We start from the raw sequence: 8,223 nt of genomic DNA, 5'->3' as shown, positions 1-8,223 counted from the left end.
GGTAAAATGACAGGGTGTATCTCATTTCCCTCTTCCTCTCCTGCTCCAGTATGATCTGCTAATGTTATTCACATTCTTGTAACTTTTAACGACAGATATAGTTAGTGGGGGACAGTGAACAATGTTGGTTTAAATATTTGTTCTAGTGTAATGCTATTCTGTGGTACCTTTGGGGGAAATATGCTCCTAGAAATTTCAGTGCAGTAATTTGTGCAATTCTATTTGAGATTTCTATTTTTTGACCAATAATTATTTATAATTAATTAACATTGTGTCATGTCACCAGTTTTTTGAACAGGAAATATGTCATCTGATAGTTTGTAGTGATTCCCAGGTATGGCTGAATTGAACTAAAGAGTGGAGTACTACATACGCTGTTGGGTCTGAATTACACTTTCTTGCTTTCTTTCCTGTTTTCATTTGATCCATGGAATCTAGGAGTGCTTAAACCTTTTCTGCCCATTCTTTTACAGAAAGGGTGTTGTGATACAAGCAAGTCTATTTAAAAGCCAGGAGGTATCAGAAGGAATAGTCCTCCTCAACTGTACATTCCTGAAATTTGCCTTTGTCCTTACATATAGTGTGGATTTCATAGCCTGACTTGAAAGTTTTGAATTCTGAAAGTAATTCTTGAGAGAAAGATGATAGAAAATCAGTGTGTTCCCCCACATTTGAGAGCACTAGCTCCCTTTAGGATTCAGGTAAATAATTTCAGACAGGCATTTATTTGTTCAGTCATTAGATGACTGAAGTTTCAACCAAATGTAATCAAAGCACAGTTTTTGTAGGGTCAAGTGCAGCTCTTTAAGCTCTGCCAGAGCTTCAGTTGTGATGACTGCTGTGGAGTGTGTGTCTTCTTTTGGTGCTAATGCAAGTGACCCAAAATGTGCAGTAAAATGGGGTGTTCTCTGAAATGCTGTTGCAGCTCTAGCCATGTAGTCAGCTGGTGTCTACTAACAAGGTGTAACCTGATGTTTTAGTGTGCTGTGCTCAATAGAAACGCTTTAGAATTCATGAAAAGAATTGAAATGAAATCTAGTAGGATATTTGTAGGACTTAGATTTGTATTCCAGTCTTGAAGGTGGTATCACATAGGATGCTAGTGAGAAACCTGTCTCTCCTCAAATGTTATAAAATGCTAAACATGGTTTAGAATGGCAACTTCCCTTTTAGCTTGCTTTGGTTTGTGTCAGAAGACCCCAAAGGGATGTTGAATACATCTAAGTTTGGCTAAGAAAAATAAAGAAGGCACAAGTGGTTTAGGTCAGTAGTTGAGGTAAGTCTCCCTCTTGAGGTTGTACTGCAGACAAATTGCTGGTACCGTGGGTGGCAGTGCTGTATCACAGTGTGGTACTTGATGTCAAGTGTGTCCAAATGGCAGACTAAGCTAGGCATGCTAAAATGCCTCCTATTCCCAGAGTACATGCCATATTTTGAGATGAGCAGCTACTAGTGACTATGAAGATGGAAAAATTCATTTTAAAATAAAGGCAGTTATGTTAGCTTTTGTGATTTTTGTTTTCTTTTGTTTTGTGTTTGGTGGTTTTGGTTTTGTTTGTTTATTTGGGGGCTTTTCAGGCTTTTTAGCTTTCTGCAATCCTGTGAAAACAGGATGAGAGGAAAAGTTTTGAATTTTTTATTGGGTTTTTTGCAAATTACATGAGGTGTTTTGCCTTTGTTCTCACACCTGTTCATATAGCTTTCCTTTGAAAAACAGGACACATAGTGCCCACAGATAAACTGGATACACTGTGTGACCTCGCTGGTGACAGAGTAGAGGGGAGAAATTGAAGAGCTCTCTAGACATAAAAGTATAGGTGTGTCTTTTATGGAGTAATTCTAGCTTTTGTTATCTAGCCTTAGTCTCACTCATCTGGTAATGGCTTCTGAACACTGGGTACTGTAAAGGAGAAGATAGAAGCTGTCTGTGTGATGGGGTAGCAGATGGCTTAGCAGGTATGGGAAGCTCATGCGTTTGGCCAAAGTTATTCGGCTGGCTCTTGCCTGCAGGGAAACAACTGACTGGGAAGTTCTTGAAAGTAGGAACACCACGTTTCTTGAGGGAACCATTGTTGCATGGCTTCAGGGGTTATACAGACATGATAAGTGTCATTGTGGATCCTGTTTACTTCCTGATGCTGTTTTTCAAAAGGCTGGTGTCCTCTTTCTCCTCCTTAGCTGGTGTTTCTCATAAGTGAATCTCCCTGTTCATCATAATGTTGTCCAGATCAGCATGCAAAACAAAACTTAATGAACTTCAGCTTAGTTTACCTGGCCTACTTCAAAAGTCCTACTTGATGTGGACTTAACTTGTATTGGAGGAAAAAGTTGGTGTTGACCACAGTGGTTGAACTTATATGCCCTGTTAAGAACAGTCTTTGTGGTGATCAAAGTTCCACAGATAACATGTAGAGTCAGAAGGGGAAAATGGGTAGGGAAGAAGGCAACAAGGCCTCTATTCAGCACAGACAACCAATTCAAGTAATTTTAAATTGATTGGATGACAAGGGTAGTTATGCTGTGTTACTGAATTTCCATTCTTTTTATTTGGGGAAATAATTTCAGGTAGGAGTTTATCTAATAGTTGAGTTTGTAATGGAAGGTAATGGAACTCCATTGGATAGAACTCCAGTCTCCTAAGAAACTTTTTACCCAGTAGTGAAAGTAGAATCTGGTCCACCTTCTACACATCTACCAGTCGTTCCTCTACAGGTACTCCAGCTAGAAAAGGGAGGTACTCCATGTCTCCTTATCTTCCAGTATTAATTGACCATGGAAAGGAAACTAGCCCATGTCCTCTTTCCTGTGCATTCCTTTTTCTGGGAAATCATAATCTGTGGTGGGGAGACAGATGCAGTTGTCACATAACTGCCAAAGCCTCAAACACAGAAGTAGGAATACTCCACAGATCTGACAAGAACAATCCATGATTGTGTCGTTTCATGTGTCAAGCTTGTTTTGCTCAGCTGTGAACATCAGAGAGGAGATCGCTTCGTTTCACACTCAAACCTCCCCTGCTGCAGATGAAAGTGTGCAGCCACCTCCTAAAGTCCTACCCTATATCACGAATTACTTCTGCCTGCAGGGAGTACCTTCTGTTCTTACAATTCATCATCCATCTTCTTCTCTGGGTGGGCAGGCAAGAGAAGGATTGAAGTAGCAAAAGCTTTGAGAAGAGTAAGGGAGAATGGGTTGGGAAGAAAATGATGAAAGCTGTTTGGGGGACAAGCAAGTAGAGCTGTCTCCTTTAAGGCCATTGTTAATCGCTACATCTGCTGTGGAAGAGTCCATCCATTCTGTACAGGTGAGGTGCATGGTTTTAATGAGATTATCCTCTCTAGGTCAAATCCCTGCACAGAGACACTGCCAGTTGTATGCAGACTGTGGGCAGATGACAGACTGACAGCGAGGTTTCAGAAATTCCTTTTTCATCCTGTTTAAGTGCTTCAATAACCTACTAAAACTTTCCTGTTATTGTTTTCATCAAAGCAAGTCCATTTATTCTGGTCCTTTTCTCAGTAAAGACAAGTCATAAGTAATCACCATTCCATTCTAAGTTCTAATGTAGGACTTAAGCTTCATGAAGAAAAGAGAGAAAACCAGAAAAACAAAAACAGTCTTCTGTCTTTTTCCAGACATCATTATTTCTACAGCTGTCATCAGTCTTGCTGCCCTACTCAGGTTCACTTTTGTGGGGCCTCGTGTTTAAAACTAGGCATTGCTTCATTTCACTAGTAGCCTCCTACCTGAAACCAATGCTCCCTCATGGCCAGAACAAGATAGGCTGATGCTTCTCCAGCATGGCTCATTTTTTTCAGTGGAAAGGCAGGTAAGATGTGAGCAACAAAGCAGTTTACTTATGTTTTCCCAGAGAAAATTTGCATGGGGGAACACAAAGATTGTAAAAACCTAATCAATACAGAAATTAAGTGCTCATATCTATGTTTAATAAAGCCTAATTAAGTTACCCAGTGGATACTTTGCAGACTCCTAAAAAATCTTTTTTGCTACATTCAAATCTTTGGAGAGAAGGCAAAGGACATGTTTGTCCCAACCCAAAACTCAGCTCTGTATGTCATTTCTCTTTCTTCAAAGGTTATAGAGAGCTTTTCAGAATAACCTGTGGTTTTTATTTTTTTTTTCCATAAAAAGAATCTTCAAGGTAAGATACAACAACTTCTTTAGAATTAGATAGCCCCAAGCTGCTCATTGCTTTTTCTTAATTCCTGTTATGTCGCGGTGCTGTCCTTCGCGCAGGTGAGCGCGGCCACGGGCTAGCTCAGATCCGCGCACCGCTCCAACGTAGATAGGTCGGGGTGGCAGGCTGGGCAAGCCACCTCCTCCCTGTGGGTTCTTGTTTCCCCCACACCAGCGACAGGCAAGCGATGGAAATGACGACCACGGCAGCTGAATGAAAGGCAACTCTACTGAGCAGGGTACAACGAGGTTTTATTGAGGGGAGAGGGAGTATGGAGCTCTGCACTCTCTGTCCTGCTGCCCAGAAGAGCACTGAGAGCAGGTGTGCAGGAGCTTATAAGGAGGGGTGGAAACAGGGGTGGCTACAACTGGTCAGCAAATCACAGGAATTGGGGGTGTAACAGGGGGTGTAAACGATGGAACAGGGGACCAACCACAAAACGCTGGGAGGGGATTTCCAGGGCCCCAGCCTATCACTCAACACCCTCCCCGGAGCTTTCCAGAAGCCAGGGAAGGGTCTTGGAGTGATGGACAGGGCACCCAAGGGGAGAGAGAGGGGATTGACAACTCGGTATGAGGGGGAAGGGATGATTGACATGTAACGAACCGGGAGCACTTTCTAGTAAACAAGTCCAAACCAATGAAGAAATAGGGGGGTACATGGAACGAACCAATACAGAAAACTGTATAAATTTACATAAAACAAATGAAACAAATTGTGCACTGCCACACTGTTTATTCCTTATACCAGAGGCTAATACAGCAAAGAGTGACAAGATTAATTAAAACAGCCTGGCAAAGCTGTTTAGGGTAGGGGACCTGCACTAGAATGCCCTTAGCCATATTTGAATTGAATATTGAAGAGCTTTGCAGTTTGTGTCACTGGTGACTGTCATGGTCTGGAAATTTTCTTGCCTTAGCAGTACCAGCCTTGTGCAATAGCTCTCCCCATAGCTTTGAAGATGACGGGTCTCAGCAGGAATCAAAAATGAAGAAATGGCAATTTCTGGTAGTGTTCTGCAGCAATTTGGAAGCTTTCCACCTTCAAGGCTCCATTTCCCAGTATGGAGAAAGACTGTGGCTGGAACTGGTACTTCTCCATGCTGCCGCTGGTAATCTTGCCTTCACTAATGATGTTGGGAAGGGGAAGCACGAGTGGTAGATATTCACTGTGCATTGCAAAAGGCAGATCTGTAAGACTTCTGCTACATTCTTACAGCCTGTTTTTGAAATGTAGCTACAGCATGAGATCTGTAGGTGAGTAGATTGAAGAGACACATGTTAACCAGCGATTGAAACCTGCAGACTTGCTACCAATATCTCTAAGTGGGCCTGACTCCTTAACCTTTGTGTTCTGGTGTTTTTTCTCTATGGCATGTGCCTCTTTCCTAAACTCTTCACAAAAGCCTTTGCCATGTAGAAACTGAAATCACTGGTAGAAAAGAGCTCTTTCCCCTTCCAATATCTGAGTTGTTTCTTGTGATCATCTGTGGAGGAAGGACAGATGGCTCAGATCTTTGCCTAGGAAAAGGAGTGGACTGTTCCTCTGCTAGTCCCAAGAAGGTCTCCTCCCACTGCAGTGAGACAAAGGAAAGAGGAAGTGTCCCCAGTCCCTCTTGCGTGCCAACTGGAATGCTGTCGTTTCTGAGTCACCCACCGCTAGGGCTTTGAGTGCTCTCTTCACATCGCTCTTATCTTCTAGTCCAGCTCCAACAGACAGTGTGGAAAGAATGTAAGTGGTGTCATTCCAGAAGACATCCCCCGCTGTCCTCATAGACAGCAGAGAGGGTTTGAGGCATGGACTCTGTTGCTTTTCATCTCTACTGGGCCTCCTTCATCCCAGGCTTCAGGCTTGTCTCATGGGAAGCAGAGTTTTCTTGCTATGCAGGAGGAACAAGGCATCTGCTACAAGCCTACTTACCAGCAGAACTTCTATGCACTGAAGATTCATTTTCTGAGTCTGTTCTTTACACTCTTCCAGTCTACCATTTGGGTTAAAACCAAGTATTTTTAAAGCACAGATGGGTCACCATCACACCATTTTGATCATAGCTAATGCCCATTCATACATGCTCTGTGGACTTAGTTCCGAAGTTAGCTTTGCCAGCTTTTCAGTTTGGTTTGTTTGGTTATATTTAGATAATAAAGAGCATATTGCACAGCAAAAAAAAAAAAAAAAAAAAAAAAAAAAAAAAAAAAAAAGAAGATATACATGGAAAAGGGAGAATCTTGTCAATGTATATAATTACCTGAAGGGGGGCTGCAGAGAATAACCAGGCTCTCTTCACTGGTATCCAGTGGCAGAACCAGAGGCAATGGGCACCACCTGAAAGACAAGAGGTTCCCTCTAAATATCAAGAAATACTTTTTAACTGTAAAGGTGACTGAGCACTGTCACAGGTTGCTCAGAGAAGTTGTGGCATGTACCTCCTTAGAGATATTCAGGAGCCAGCTGAAAATAGTCCTAGGTAATGGTGTCAGGGTGATCGTGCTTGAGCAGGGGGCTTGGCTCAGACAACCTCCAGAGGTCATTCTCCCTCCTCACCCCTTCTGTGATCTGCTGTGATTTACAATTCTGTGAAAAAGACACAATAAAACTTGTATAAAATTTAGAATACTCACTCAAAGTCGATTTTTTTTCTGCAACTACAATAAATTATTAGCAGAATCATAGTTTAAAAGTGTATTTTTATTTCAGTTAAGTATAGTTTGTATATTCTCTAAGGAATATTTTGCTACGGAAGAATTAGATAGTAATCAACATCATGTCAGAATACAGAATTTCTATCTATTTTCTACCCATTTTGTCTGGATCTCCTTTGCTCACACAGAATTCTACTGCACAAGAAAGGACAAACCAATTCTTTGATGAGTCACATTGCTTATTTTTCTGTCCAAGTTCAAAGTCAATGAATCCTGGCTTTCTTACTACTCAGAAGGAATGGAAATACAGACACAGAGATATGTAGGGTATTTCTGTGACAAGTGCGTCAGTCCTTCCCTTAGTACATTTCTCCTGTGGTTTTTGTGGTATCCAATATGATACACACCATTCTCACTTTAGAGTGCATTCAGTTCATCTGATGCCTGATCTCTGTCTCCTGTTTATTAGTTGCACTGTTGACACACTCTGTAAACCTAAAAGCAAGGAATTTATCATGAAAACATAGGTATTATCAACAGCACAGCAGTAATTCTGTGTATAGTGGTCAAAGAGTTAGATATCCTTGATGGTTTTGTTTGCAATAGCTTTGCTGATGTTTCAGTGTGGAAAAGAGGGGGAAGCCTGGTGCTATTCTGGACTTGAGTCTTACACAATCCTTCCCCCAGGAATCTCCCCAAGTCCCCAGGACAGAGAAAGAACCCTTTAATTGTGTCTGCAGATTTGACACCTCTGTGTATCTGACAGACCTCTCAGGTGCAGAAATTGCTATCAGGCTTGCAGGACAGACAAAAACGGTGTCCAGAAAGAAAGGGTGAAGTTGGTCATTTCAGAACCGTACACTGGAGATGTCAGCAGAGCTGTGAAGCTGCAATGATATCTAGTGGAAAGGAGGAAAACTGGGATAATCCTGTGAGGTATATTGTTCATGCAGGTTTTGAAAATCCTGACCCCAGTTTTCTTGGTGGTGTGGAAAGTGTCCTCATGCTTCCTGCTTAGAAAAGTGGTGCAGTCTTTGGGTAGGGGCACTGATACATACAAAGAGAAGGAAGGAAGAGCAGAGCTGGTTTGGACCTTCTTGTAGGGGTCATGTTGCAACACTTTTAGGAAAGAGCTCATCTATTATTAGCATTTGCACTTTAGTAAAGCACGGAGCTCAGGCTCACGGATCCTGCAGGATTTGACTGTTTGCAATGACTGTTTCTGACAGCTGTGGGTCTCAGGAAGCCTTTATCAGCTTGGGCTGGATGTCAGAATCAAAGCACCTCTGAGTACTTATGAGGGCCTGCACATTGGCAGGTAAGCTTCATAGACAGTGAGGGACTGGAGAGCAGGAGGGAGAACCTAAGGAGTTCTCCTTGAGC

Source organism: Hirundo rustica, chromosome 1, assembly GCF_015227805.2.
Source record: "Hirundo rustica isolate bHirRus1 chromosome 1, bHirRus1.pri.v3, whole genome shotgun sequence".
Taxonomy (NCBI): Eukaryota; Metazoa; Chordata; class Aves; order Passeriformes; family Hirundinidae; genus Hirundo; species Hirundo rustica.
This window is presented reverse-complemented; position numbering follows the sequence as displayed.